The 15298-nt window shown below is 37.7% G+C and overlaps 1 pseudogene; it reads right to left on the reverse strand.

Annotated features, from left to right (window-relative positions):
• Positions 1-13369: 13369 nt before the first annotated feature.
• On the reverse strand, positions 13370-15046 carry LOC143384306 (eukaryotic translation initiation factor 5A-2 pseudogene; annotated as a pseudogene).
• Between the last annotated feature and the right edge of the window lie 252 nt (positions 15047-15298).

Raw genomic sequence — 15298 nt, forward strand, 5'->3', positions numbered from 1 at the left:
TCACTAACTTTATGAGGCTGGCCTTGAACTTGAGAACTTCCTGCCTCAGCCTCCTGAGTGGCTGGGATCATAGGCAAGGGCCATTATGCCCGGCCCATAATATAAATTTTAATAACAACAATAACCTCATTTTGATAGACACAACTCACATCAACTCACAACCCACATACATAACCCATGTAAATTATTTGGGTTCTTAAATTTTGGGAAGTGCAAAAGTCCTGAGATCAAAGAATCTGAGAATAGCCGACCTAAGTCAATCTTTTTTTTTGTTGTTGTTTGTTTGTTTGTTTTTAATTTTTGTCTGCCACACCAGTAGATTTCTGAGTTTTTTTTTTTTTTTTTTTAAGCAAAGTGCGTCTCTGCCTCGTTGGGTGTGTATCTAATGTTTGGCACTGGTAGGGGATCTCGGAGTGACAAAGATTTACAGGCTAGGAATAACGGGGACATCCAGCATGCCCCATCACTTGGGAGCGTGGAAGAAGAGAACACGCAATAGACGCGTCTTCCCGGCCAGCGGTCGAGGAAAGGTATTGGTACCTGGGGCGCAGAGGACGTCAAGGGAGCAGCGGCGCTTGCGCGTTCTGAAGGGGAGAAAGCAAAGCTGTGGAGAGCGTCAGAGGGGCGCGCGTAAGGGAATCAGCAGCGCATGCGCAGGGAAATGGCGGGAAAGGCCTCTCGTGATCCTGGTGAGCGTGAGGAGCGTGCGCATCCGACGAGGCCGGAAGAGGCCAGAGGAGGTTGCTGGGCGTTGCAGTCCATACTTCTTCACTCTCATTTTCGTCACTCTGATCAGACTGAAGAGCCCGGTAGGGATCTCGAGGCCCCGGGGAGAATGACTTAGCCTGGGAGCCCTGGAACGTTCCCAGCGGTGGGGTGTGTGGGGCTGGGCTCGCTGCCTTCCCCGAGGGGCGCCAAGGAGTCTAAGGGGTCCTGCTTCCCCCGTGGGACCCAGGAAACTGCCTGCGGCCGCTTTGGCCCTCCCGGTGCGACTTTGAGCCTGGGCCTGGCCCTGACCTCGCAGGACGGACCGACAGCCCTTGCCCTTGGGTGACAGGCGATTGTTGTCCAGGTGGTGACAACCCCAGACCAGCCGCACCACCAGCCTGTTGGGGACCACGACTTGTTTCCTGCTCTTGGAGGAACTCCAGCCCCCTCTTCGCCTTTTCGGAGGCTCTGGTTCTGAGGAAGGAGGTAAACGAGGGAATGGGCGACCGTGAGGGAAGAGGAGAGGAGCTGCCGGGGGCGGGCAGGGCGGCCCGCGAGGGAGCAGCGGGGCCCGCGCTGCAAGTATCCCGAGCGGACAGTTGGCCGGACGCGGCTCTCTCACCCAAGGGTTAAACTGGCCAAGAAAACACTTTGGAAGGGCTGCTCTTCTTTGAATGTGGTGAAGGATGGGGACTCTGGTTGACAGAGGGCCGCCTCACATGCGCAAGGCCCGGGCTCAGTCCCCAGCACCACGAGGGTATGACGACCCCACGCGAGTCTGTCTCCCACGTGTGCACCTGGCCTTGAGGGGCGGAGTCAGGGGTCGGTTAACCACGCGGTGCACTCTGAGAAGCAGAAGAGCTCACTTTGAGGTATGTTCCGTTTCAGCTGCTGGCAAAATATCTAGGAGCAGTGAAGATTAATGCCTCTAGGTAAGCTGACAACTATCAGAAGTCTCCAGCTTCCCGAGCTTCCTTAACTTTTATATAAACCGATTGGAGTTTTCTGTTCACTTTTTTCTTTTTCAATATTTTTTAGTTGTTGATGGATCTCTATTTATTTATTAATTTATAGGTGGTGCTGAGAATCGAACCCAGTGCCTTATACATGCTAGGCAAGCACTCTACCACTGAACCTCAGACCCACCCTTTTTTTTTTTTTGTAAAATATTTATTTTTTAGTTTTAAGTGGACACAACATCCTTATTTTATATTTATGTGGTGCTGAGGATTGAAATCAGTGCCTCAAACATTCTAGGTGAGCACTCTATCACTGAGCCACAACCCCTCAGCCCTGCTTTTTCAAAAGAAAAAGAAAAGCCAAACCCAAATGAAAGAAGTAATGGTAGATAATTTTCAGAGTTTATCTTGCTTGATTTTATGTTGAAAATATGAGACTTAATTAGATCCGTTTTCTATTTTTAGTTTTTGTGACACCATTCTGAACATTTCCACTAATTATTTGACTATTTTGGCTATTTTTTGTACTTTTATTTTTATTTTTTAAAAAATACTTATCTATTTATGTATCTTTAGTTTTAGGTGTTTTTATATGGTGCCAAGGATGGAACCCAGTGCCTCATGCATGCCAGTCAAGCACTCTAAAACTGAGCCACCACCCCAGCCCCTGTACTTTTATTTTTAAAATTTAAAATTGTGGGGCTGGGATGTAGCTCAGTAATAGAGCACGCACCTCACATGCACAAAGCCCTGGGTTTAATCCTCAGCTTCAAAAGGATTACGGGCTAAAACAAAGTGATCTAGTTTCCAAGTCTCAAATATCCAAGAGTTCCTGGAAAAATTCATGTTGTAAGAGAAAAATATATGTAAAGCACTCAGTACTATGCCTACCACACAGTATATGGTGAATGAAGGCTGACCATAATTTTCATTACTTTTATCAAAGTACCTTATAAAACAAAAAACAAAAGTGAAATACAATATGTATTCAGAAAAGTGTATTGAACAGAGTTTCTAATGAATAATTACAAATTTTGTATCTGCATATTAGCCTATTTTCTGTTACTATAACAAAATATCTGAAGCCTGGTGTTTAGAAACAAAAGAAGTTTATTTCTGTTGATAGTACTGGAGGTTCAACATGTCACTGCATCTGTTCAGCCTTAATGAAGGTGTCTTTGCTGTGTCATAACATGTTGATTAGCCCATGGTAGGAGTATGTATGAGAGGGAGACATCATCTGGCAAGACAAGAAGCCAGAGATTCAGGGGTCAAGCTTGCTTCTTCATAACAACTTACTCTTCAGAAAACTTACTCATTCTAGGAGAATAAATCCTTTCTGAGGTTGCTGGCCCTAGAGAGGCCTATTGTATTGAGATGTTTTTACTTACCGATTTGGAGATATTCTTTATGTATTTTAATTCTGATAAAAATACATACCACATGAGGGCTAGGGTTGTGGCTCAGTGGCAGAGTGCTGGCCTAGGATACATGAGGCACTAGATTTGATCCTCAGCACCACGTAAAAATAAAATAAAGATACTGTGTCAAAAAAAAATACACACCACATGAAATTTACTGTCTTAACCATTTTTAACTGTGCAGTTCAGTGGTATTAAATATATTGATAATGTTATTCAACCATCATCACAATGTATTTTCATAACTCTTTTCATATTGTAAGACTGAAAGTCTAAACTTATTGAACAATAACTCCTTATTCCCCTTTCCTTTCAGCTACCTACAGTCATCATTTATTTTCTGCCTGTATGATTTTGACTACTGTAACTCATGTAACTGTAATCATATAGTATTTGTCTGATTTATTTCACTTAACATAATTTCCTCAAGGTTCATCCCTTTTATAGCATAGGTCACAATTTCCTTCCTTTTAAGGCTGAATAATATTCCATTGTATACATATGTATATCAAAGTTTGTTTATCCATTTATCCATCCATGGACACATAGGTTGCTTCCACGTTTTAGCTGTTGTGAATAATAGCTGTTAGGTAACTGGATGTATAAGCATCTCATAAAATCCTGCTTTCACTTATCTTGTGTTTATACTCAGTTGCTGGGTGATATGGTGATTCTATTTTTAATATTTGAGGACCAACCATATTGTTTTTCTTAGCAGTTGCACAGTTTTACATTTCTACCAACAATGTACAAGGCTTCCAATTTCCCTACATTCTTGCTGCACTTCTTATTTTCTGATTTTTTTTTTTACATTAGTCATCCTAGTGGGTATGGGTGTGAGGTGATGTCTCACTGTAGTTTGCTTTTTTAAATATTTTTTAGATGGACACAATATCTTTACTTATTAATTTTTATGTGGTACTGAGGATTGAACCCAGGGCCTCGCATGTGCTAGGCAAGCGCTCAACTGCAGAGCCACAACCCCAGCCCCTGTAGTTTGCTTTTTTATTTTTATTTTTTTGCAGTGCTAGGGTTTTAACCCAGGGCCTCATGCATGCTAGGCAAGCACTGTACCTAATTATTTGACTATTTTGGCCAAATACAGTGAGCCACATCCCTCACTGTAGTTTTGATTTCTATTTCTGTAATGGTTAGTGATTCTGAGCATCTTTTCATATGCTTCTTGACCATTTGTATATCTTCTTTGGAGAAATGTCTATATAAAAGTCCTTTGTCCATTTTTGCATTGTTTGATTTTTTTTTTGTTGTATTTCAGGATTTCTCTATATGTGATTTGCCAATATTTTCTCTCCTTCTTGGGGTTGCCTTTTAACTTTTTTTTTTTTTTTTGCAGGGGGGCTGGTTGCTAGGGTTTGAACCCAGAGCCTAGTGCATTCTAAGCACACACTCCACCACTGAGCTTTACCTCAGTATCTTTTAATGTACCTTAAATTTTTCTTTAGCTGAATTATGTGGCACACACCTATAATCCCTGCTATTTGGGAGTCTGGCCTGCATTTAAATATGTCAAAGTTATAACGACAAGGAAAGATGGAAGTGTTGTAAGTCTGAAATTACAATTTTAAGACTGAAATCATGTCAAGGTTAATTTTTTTTTTTTAAGTTGCAAACTCTGGATACTCCTACCATTCACCACTAAAATAAAAGAAAGCATCTTTTAGGACAAACAGCCACATGAACACCGAAGTACAAACTTACCCATAATCTTCCCACCCAAGGGAAAAAAAATTTTAAAGTTGAGTACCTGTTATCCCATTTACTTGGGAAGTTGATGCAGGAGGATCACAAGTTCAAGGCCAGCCTCTGCAATTCAGAGAGATACTGCCTCAAAATAAAAATAAAAAATGTTGGGACCACAAATGAATTATGGTCCTAGAATTGTCCAGGGACAGAGGTGATAGCTCTCTTGGGGATTTCTTGGTGCAAAGGCACCAGTCGAAGATTGCCCAGTTGCTATGATGATGTCCTGTTCAAATGCAGGCCAGTTGTTTTATAGAGTGTTCCTTAGTTGAGTTTGCACTGTAATGTAAGGAAAAGGCTTTTTTCCCCTTACTTATGTCACTTTAAATATATGCATTTTTTAAAATTAATTTTAAAAATTTATATATGACATAAGAATACATTACAATTCTTATTACACAAATAGAACACGATTTTTCAAATCTCTGGTTGTATAAATTTATACATTCTTATTTGGCTGATAAGAGCTACTTCAACCTGATTCCTGTGTCCAGTATTAATTTTTAATTTTTATTTCTTGATATATATTTTTCTTTTTTAAAAACATCAACTTTATTTTATTTAGTATAACTGATAAAGTTAACAGACAAATATATTTTAAGGTAACACAATGTTATAATTGATGTTTACCATCTACATTTTTTTTTAGTTGTAAGATGGACAAAATACCTTTATTTTATTTGTTTTTATTTTTATGTGATGCCAGGGATCAAACCTAGTGCTTCACACATGTTAGGCAAGCACTCAACCACTGAGCCACAACCCTGGCCACTTACTATCTATATTTTAAAGGTTATTTTACTGTAGTCAAAGACTTCACAATTGGATTTTACCCATTTTTGAAATGTAAAATGCACAATTATGATATTCATAGTACATATTTTACAATTTTAAAGTTTTAGCAAAAACATTTGAGTTTCTGCAAGTAAAAGCAAGAGTTCTTCTATACTTAAGACAAATAAAATGCATTACTGATAAAGTGCCAATGGATTAGATAATGCAGTTTCAACTATTTCATTTTTGGGGAGGAGGACGAAAGTACATAAATCAATTATAGAACTAGTCATTTTCATTATGTTAGTATAGAGCTAGCAATTTTCATTATGTTTTGTAATAAGTGAAAGAGTGCTTGTAGTAGATATTAACCACAGTAAAGAATTTTTCTCAAGAAAGATCACAATTAAAATGACAAGCTGCTAAGATGTTGCTGAATGGAATTTAGTGTCCAGAGTTTTTAAAAAGTGCATTCTGGAACTAAGATAAAACTTATTCTTGTGGGAGGGAAAGGGAGAGAGAAGGGAAATTGCATGTAAATGAAAGGAGACCCTCAGGGGTATACAAAATTACATACAAGAGGAAGTGAGGGGAAAGGAGGGAAAATATAAGGGGGAGAAATGAATTACAGTAGAGGGGGTAGAGAGAGAAGAGGGGAGGGGAGGGGGGAGGGGGGATAGTAGAGGATAGGAAAGGCAGCAGAATACAACAGACACCAGAATGGCAATATGTAAATCAATGGTTGTGCAACTGATGTAATTCTGCAATCTGTATATGGGGTAAAAATGGGAGCTCATATCCCACTTGAATCAAAGTGTGAAATATGATATATCAAGAACTATGTAATGTTTTGAACAACCTACAATAAAAATTAATTAAAAAAAAAACTTATTCTACCAATAACAAGAAATGTATGAACTGCAAATAAATCAGAGAATCTCTCTCTTTTTTTAAATGATAAACTAGTTTTCTATCTGTTATAAAGAGTTTTTTACAACAATGCATGAGGCTCTGGGTTAAAACCCTAGAGAAGGAACTAGTGGTGAATGACAAAGTTTGACAAAAGTATTTTTCTAGCAGGTGAAAGCTTTGTGTGCATTGCTATACGATGCATCTTTCACATAAAGAAAAAATGTTTACTAGATATATACAGCACTTTTCAGGCACTTGGCCTTACTTGGTAGTTAAATTGGTGTTCAGATGTTTATTTAATGGAAAAAATTAAATTACAAAGTGACTTTAAGCCATGTTCCCACAGAACATCTGTGTTCTGTAAACTAAATCCATATGCTCCCTGCTAAAATCAAATAACGATGCCCTAGACCCAATTCAGCAGAAAAAATGTAAGAGATCAAAGTTAATAGATTGAATTTTCTCAATTTTAGGATTTTTCACTGTAAGTTTTTCTTAAATCTATGTTGCCTATTACTAGCGGGGGCGGGGGAAGCTTGAAATTTATGAAATATGCCTAGGTACTATTGGAAAACTCGAAACTATCAGAACTAGCAGTACAACATAATTGTTTATGGAAATATGCTTTTTTTTGCTTTTATACTGCCTAAGAGCCACATTTTCTCATAGGAAATGTGTTCCTAGTTAATATTAGAGATTAATATTAGAGAATTCAGAATGTAAGGGGCTGGGGTTGTGGCTCAGTGGTAGAGCGCTCGCCTTGCATGTGCGAGACCCTGGGTTCGATCCTCAGCACCACATAAAAAAAAAAAAATAAGTTAAATAAAGGTATTGTGTCCAACCACAACTAAAAAACGAATATTAAAAAAGAATTCAGTATGTAAACATTTTAAGGTACCCAAAAGAACATTATGAATTTTCAATCTGTTATCCCTAAATATGTTTGAGAACCATTACATGAGTGTTTGGCTCTAAAACCATCTTTGGGGTCCATGCCAAAGGAATGCTATCAAATATATCAGTCAGAATAGGGCTCCAAGATAAAGACAACTCAGTTCTGTTCTAAAATGGAAAATATGGCAAAATATGGCTACTAATATTTCCATTTTTTCTGAAATACCTAGCAAGTAGTTTAAATACGTTGCTATTAAGGATTTTTTATATGTATGTAGTACAGTGTTACAATTTGGGAATAGTTTGCAATATACTTTCAGGCAGTAAGCTTTAAAATAATGAAACTTCAGCTCTTAGCACAAACAGCCCTGAGAATAATGCATTCAAATTATAGAAACAATCTGAGAAACCTTAAAGTACAAAAACAAATTCTGGAAAAGTGTAAATTAAAATTTAAAAGTTACCAACATTTGAGGCACTACCAGCCTATAGTACTTTTAATTGGGAAGGACTTTGGAAAAAGAACAAACATACAAAGCTATATGTGCACATGTACACACTCATATTGTGCTGTAATGAAAAATTGTGTCCATAAGTTTTATAGCCTAAACATTTTATTGCAACATTTCCTGTTTAAGATATTATTGTTAGGCTGCAGGAATTTTGGTAATTAATATAAAGCATGGTATAGAAATCTGTACCATTAAGAGAAACTGAGGCCAGAGCTTGGTTAGCAACAGTTTCTTCAAGTGACTGACAGCCTTTGGAGGAGAGCATAAAAGAACATCACAATTATGTTATGATGCAAATGTGTCATCAGAACAGCAATGATTTGAATCTGTCAGAGAGTATACAGCTTTGTAGCAAATAAGGTGTAACGAAATGTTCACAAAAGAAATAATATATGCTTTCTTAGAAAGAAACAAATTTCAACCTGTTAATATTGTTTATAAACTGGTAAAATGTGTACAGACAAAAATGGTGTATCATTGTATAATCTATCAACATGACAATCTAAATTCTACACATAATAACTTGTAATATTTAACATTTGCTACAAAAAAGTACAACAAATAGTAGGAATCAACTTTTAACTTTTCTCTGATGCCAAAAAAGAATGTACGCCTGTAATCCAGTGGCTCAGGAGGCTCAGGCAGGAGGATTGTGAGTTCAAAGTCAGCCTCAGCAATTTAGTGAGGTGCTAAGCAACTCTGTGAGACCCTGTCTATAAATAAAGTACAAAATAGGGTTAGGGATGTGGCTCAGTGGTTGAGTGCTCCTGAGTTCAGTCCCCAGTACCAAAAAAAAAAAAAAAAAAAAAGAATTCACTTCTGTTAAAAAATATATGTTCCCTGCTTCCTTTTAATACAATATATAAAGCTTTACTAAATGAAATATTTAGTTATAGAGAAATGACTTATGTGAAAATAAAGTCCCATATCTTCAAAATCTATAATTGTTAGAGTATTTACACTTCATATAATATTTAAAATGCAATATTTATGCATAAATAGCTTTTGTCATACAAGGTATGGAGATAGAGATGCATTATTATCATTTATACATCCTTATATCACAATTGAAAACATATTTATGTAAAGTTTGACAAATTAGGAAGAACAAGGGCATGCTAATCTAGAACTAATACTAGGTCAGAAGTCTAGTATGGTTAACTGGGGCCAGAAGAATGACCAGCCAGCAACACAGATTAATAACTTTCTGGAATTCCCATGGGTAATGTCAACCAGAAGTGAGAGATTAGAGTACTACAAAAACTAAAGCAGTATGTAGTAAATACTTAAATAGAATACTGGAGGGATATATTTGTTAGCTTATTCCTTTCTGCCTGTGGACACCCCAGATGAAGTATCCTTAAAGTCTCTTCCTGTTGCCTTTCATGTCTAAATCAGACTTCCCTAAAGAGCTGGAACAGCTGTTGAAGCTGTTCATCGAAGGGCTGAGCTTTGAAACAACTGAGAGTCTAAGAAGCCATTTTTGAGCAATGGGGAAGATTCATGGACTGTATGGTAATGAGAGACCCAAATACCAAGTGCTCCAGGGGCTTTGGGTTTTTCACTTACACCACTGTGGAGGAAGTGGATGCAGCCATTCATGCAAGACCACACAAGGTGGATGGAAGAGTTGTGGAACTAGAGAGCTGTCTCAATAGAAGATTCTCAAAGACCAGGGGCCCACTTAACTGTGGAAAAGATCTTTGTTGGTACCATTAAAGACCCTGAATCCACATTACCTACAATATTATTTTGAACAGTACAGAAAAATTGAAGTTATTGAAATCATGACTGACCAAGGCAGTGGAAAGAAAAGGGGCTTTGTGTGGGGAGCCACAAAGAATGACCGTACCCTTCTAGTCCTGATGCCTCAGATTTTGACCAACCATTGCATTCGCTCTGGTTAGGGCAGAGTCTAGCTTGGATAGTAAGGGATCTTTTTTGTGGGATGTGCCCACAGGGTTGAGTTACACTCACCTGTTCCCTTGTATCCCTGCCCCTTCTGGCCTTTTTTGGATAGAACCTTCTAAAGAACAAGAGTTCCCTCAATAAAAGCTCACTTACATGCTCACTCTCTCTTGCCTGCCTCTCATGACTTTCTCTTGCTCTCTGTCTTGGGAAGCCTGAGGCCGAAAGTGGAGAAGCTGTCCTGAAGCTTGTGCAAAGGTAAATTGTGTCTGTGTTTTGTTTGGTGTCCCTGCAGATTCACACCAGCCATCTTAAGTTCAGCTGCCGCATAGGTTGGGGTGGCAGCTTAGCTTTGTAATTTTTGACAAACAAGACTCTGTGTGTCATTCAGAAATACCATACTGTGGGAGTGGCTATTGCTCAGTGGCAGAGCACTTGCCTAGTGTAGGTGAGGCACTGGGCTCAATCCTCAGCACCACATTAAATAAATGAAGACATGCTTTCCATCTATAAGTACAAAAAATAAATAAATGATAAAGAAATACCATACTGTGAATGGCCACAACTGTGAAGTAACAAGAGCCCCATCAAAGCAAGAGATGGCTAATGCTTCATTAAGCCAAAAAGGTCGAAGCAGTTCTGGAAACTTTGGAGGTGGTTTTGGTGGAAATGATAATTTTGGTTATGGCTTCAGTGGCCATGGTGGGTGTGGGAACTTTGGAGGCAGAAGCTCTGGACCTTATGGTGGTGGAGACCAATACTTTGCTAAACCATGAAACCAAGGTGGCTATGACGGTTGCAGCAGCAGCAGTAGTTATGGCAGTGACAGAAGGTTTTAATACTGCCTGAAAACAAAGCTTAGCAGGAGAGGAGAGCCAGAGAAGTGACAGGGAAGCTATAGTTTACAATAGATTTGTAAACTCAGCCAAGCACAGTGATGGCAGGACCTAGCTGCTACAAAGAAGATAAGATTTAGACAATACTCATGTGTATGGGCAAAAAAACCTCGAGGACTATATTTGTGACTAATTGTATAACAGGTTATTTTAGTTTCTTTTCTGAGAAAAGTGTAAAGCTCTCAAAGGTTTAATGTAGACTTTTTTTTTTTTTTTTTTTTTGCATTCATGCTTGTTGATTGCTAAATGTAATGGTCTAATCATGATGTGGAATAAGTGTGTCTTTAAAAAAAAGTGTAGCTGGGACTGTAGCTCAGAACGCTTGCCTAGCATGTATGAGGCACTGGATTTAATCCTTAGCACCACATACAATAATAAACAAATAAAGGCAAGCTGTCCACCTACAACTATTTTTAAAAATTAAAGAAAAAAAACAATACTGGAAAGAATTCAACCTAATTACTAATTGTGCTTTAGATGGGCAAAAGCTAATGTCTTACTAAAAGAATTATTGTGACTTCAGTATTTCTTGTGCTTTAGAATCCTCTTCCTTGTACTTCTCTTAAAGTATCTTGCTTCTTGTCCAAATGGGTTTGTTGAGGCCAAGACAAAATTTTAAAGTGTGTACAAATTAAGCAACTGAATTTTGGAGATCTTATGTTCCTAACACTCTTTCTAGTCACTTATTAGATGAGTTATATCTCATGTTTTTCTCTAGATGATAGGAACAAAGACCTTTGAGGTCAAGCCATGATGGGAAAGATCTCAGAACTTGTCTTAGAGAACTAAGGCATTACTGAGATAAGTGATTTTGTTCTAAGTTTCACTCCAATGTAATCATTGCTATTGAGCTAAACTCTATAATGATGTCTAAAATTTTGGAATGACTATATATATGGATATATATTGGATATATATGGATATATACATGTGCATACACACACACACACACACACACACACACAAACATATATATGAATGATCTAAAAGACAAAATGGGAGTGCAGTGATGTCACCTGAAACACTTTAAAGAATGATTTGGCTTATAGACTTCTTTCCTAGTTAAATTTCACATTTCACATTGGTACGAATTAAGACAGAAAATAGAAAAAATACATAACACTTAAAATAAGTTAAATAGAGCTAGGGTTGTGGCTCTGCGGTAAAGCGCTTGCCTAGCACGTGCGAGGCCCTGGGTTTGATCCTCAGCACCACAGAAAATAAATAAATAAAATAAAAGGTATTGTGTCTAGCTACAACAAAAAAATAAATATTAAAAAATAAGTTAAATAATAATTTTAAATAAAGTAACATTTATTCCATGATTGACTTTCATTTTACTTTAGAAAAAAATACATAAATTTGACAAATCAATTTAAAGAATTCCAAATCAACTTAAGAATTGCCAGTTTTAGTCTAATATTTTTTTCTTAAATATTTATTTTTTAGTTGTGGTTGAACACAATATCTTTATTTTATTTATTTATGTGGTGCTGAGGATTAAACCCAGGGCCTCGCTTGTGGCTACTGCTGAGCCACAACTCCAGTCCAAGTCTAATATTTTAAGGTAAAAAAATACTTTAAAATGGTTGAAAAGGAACAATTACTGATAAATACCAACACTTAATTCAACATGGTTGCAAAAAAAGCACTGCACAGTGTCCTGTAAAGCAGGTCAGTCCTTTCAATGCCAGGGAGTTATGGGGGACAAAAGCTAAAAGCAAAAATACAACTAAAAAGCTGCTTCCTGGGCTGGGGCTGTAGCTCAGTGGTAGAGCACTTGCCTGGCAGGTGTGAGGCACTGGGTTCTATCCTCAGCACCACATAAAAATAAATAAAGACATTGTGACCATCTATAACTAAAAAATTTATTAAAAAAATTGCTTCCTAATTTTTATGCTGATTACAAAGGTCTCAAGTCAAAACCTAGAGTTTACCAACCTCCTTTGCCACTATCCTTTTTTGTCATCTTTACAGTGTGATTTGTTTATTTTCACCCAACAGCTCAGTGTCTCTCTGTCAATGACAAGCAAGTACTAAAACCACCATCTAAGGCTTACATCTGCCAACAGTGTGGCAAAGAATGGTATGACCAAAGTAATGTATATCATTTCACACAACCACCAAGATAACTGATACTCTTTGATAACATGATTTTTGTTTAAAGATTTGTTTGCCACACACAGACTGAAACTAACAATTTGAATCCATAATCTACGTATTCTGACATTAAGTCTGAAATTAATGCAGAGCAATTTAACTTAAATGTGGTACTTTAGTACCACCAAATGCTATATTATATTTTTTAAAACCCTAGTTCAATAATCATTTTATTAAAATTAAGGAATGATTTGCTCAGACAAATCACATTTGCTGAAGCTTCATGTTTCTTGGACCCACATAATAAAACTGTAGGAATGTTATAGGAAAGACACAAAATTTTTAAAAATTATTGATTTTTTTGAGTTGCTGACTACTTGCAGAATGAACCAGCACAACTTCAAAACAGTTTAAAAAAATGAGGTTGCTTATGAATGTCATACCTTTGGTGACAACTTGGAACCAAACTTTAGATCTGCAATTGATCCAGATCCAAACTGTTGGCTCGTGCCTGATGTCCCCATTTATTTGCAGTGCTTTATGGCTTCAGCATATTCTTCACTCCTTGCACACATAACAGACACCAGTACATCTTCACCTGCATTGTACTTTCTATTTCTTTGCCTACTTTATTTTCTGGCAGTTTAAGATCCTCACGAACTTAACCAGTTTCTGTTGTTAGGGAAAGGTAACCATCCTGAATGCACATCAGTTGATAATCATTTCTCTTAATATTTGGAACATCCATCTTATGAGTAGAAAGGTACATATCTTCATATTTTTTACCTATGAAAATATCAGTTCCAACAAGGTATACCTTGGCATGACCATGCTTTCCAGTTTTAGAAGTTGACATCTCTACTATTTTTGCTTAGTTGTCCTTCGAGTACCACAAAACTGTTTTTGAGCAGTGCTGAGCACTGCATAGGATAAGTGCTAGAAGCCCCAGCATCTCCAGTAGTGAAATCAGTTTCGTTTGCTATTGTGGGCTGGGGAATGCTAGTTTTTCTGAGAAAGCTTTCAGCAGGTGTAGAGAACCTATCATTTGTGTATCCTTGTCAGTTCCCTGCAGCTGATATATATATATATATTTTTTTTTTGAGTATTAAAGTAATATGCTTTTTTTGTAGACAGGTTACAACTATCTAAAAGAGAGAAGGATATAAACTTTCCAACAGTCCTTTCCCTTCTATATGTTCATGCATTTTTCTGTCAGTCTTTTCTTTTATTGCATACTTACATATAGTAGAGATAAATTAAAGACATATCATTGAATTGTAAACATTTCCTGAGATACCAAGAACTCTTTGGAAATAGTGTGTCTTACAGTTCATTATCCATGTGACCCAGATGTGCCAGTGCTGATTTGAGGCCTACCTGCAACCTCTGATTTTGTATAGTATGCTCATTCCCTTTAAAATAAAGCTCCACTTCCCTCCCTCTCTTTCTCTCTCTTACAGCCATTTTTTTTTCTTTTCTTTTCCAGCTCAATTCTTGCCCATTGTCTTGTAGACTTTTGAAGCCAGCCAAAGGTCAGAGTGGCGGGAGCACAGCAAGCTGAGATGAGAGTGGCCCCAGTTTTGAGGTAAGTACCATCTTCTGTCTGGGTGTAGAGCAGGAGACAGAGATGGACACTGGATACATTCAGTAGATAATAACATCAAAAATCAGGAGCTAAAGAAAGGCTAGGAAGAAAAATGAACAGAGGTAAGATGGAAAGAGTGGTGAGTAGGTAGCTGCTATTTGAAATAGACAGGGAAGGCATCTCTGGTGAGGTAATATTTGAGCAGAGACCTGAGTACTTTACAGATGAGAAAGTTCATAGAGGTAAGACAACTTTCCTAAAGAATAAAGAAGGTTAGGATTAAATTAGATTCTTTGATTCAAAAGTCTAACTTAAATGGTACCTCCTTCTATAGGGAATGTATCTCAGTCTCAGAAATCCTTTGAGTGTGATTCCTACCCTTGTTTCTTTTTCTTTTTCTTTTTCTTTTTTTTTTTTTTTTAGAGAGAGAGAGATCAGTTTCAGTGGACACATCATCTTTATTTTATTTTTATGTGATGCTGAGGATCGAACCCCAGCGCCCTGCGTATGCCAGGCGAGCACATTACTGCTTGAGCCACATCCCCAGCCCCTCTACCCCTTTTTCTTGCATTAAGACATTTCTAAGAAGTAAAACTTGCTGAGTACGGTGGGGCATGCCTGTAATCCCATTGACTTGGGAGGCTGAGGCAGGATTGTGAGTTCAAAGCCGGCCTCAGCAATTTAGTGAGGTCCTAAGCAATTCTGTAGACCCTATCTCTAAATAAAATATTTAAAAAGGGCTGGGGATGTGGCTCAGTGGCTAAGCGTCCCTGGATTCAGTCTCTGGTACTTAAAAAAAAATAGAACTTATGTAAGAGGGATATGAGTTTGTGTGCATGCATATGCACTTTGAATGTCAGTGGTAGTA

The sequence above is a fragment of the Callospermophilus lateralis genome, chromosome 18 (assembly GCF_048772815.1).
Source record: "Callospermophilus lateralis isolate mCalLat2 chromosome 18, mCalLat2.hap1, whole genome shotgun sequence".
Classification (NCBI taxonomy): domain Eukaryota; kingdom Metazoa; phylum Chordata; class Mammalia; order Rodentia; family Sciuridae; genus Callospermophilus; species Callospermophilus lateralis.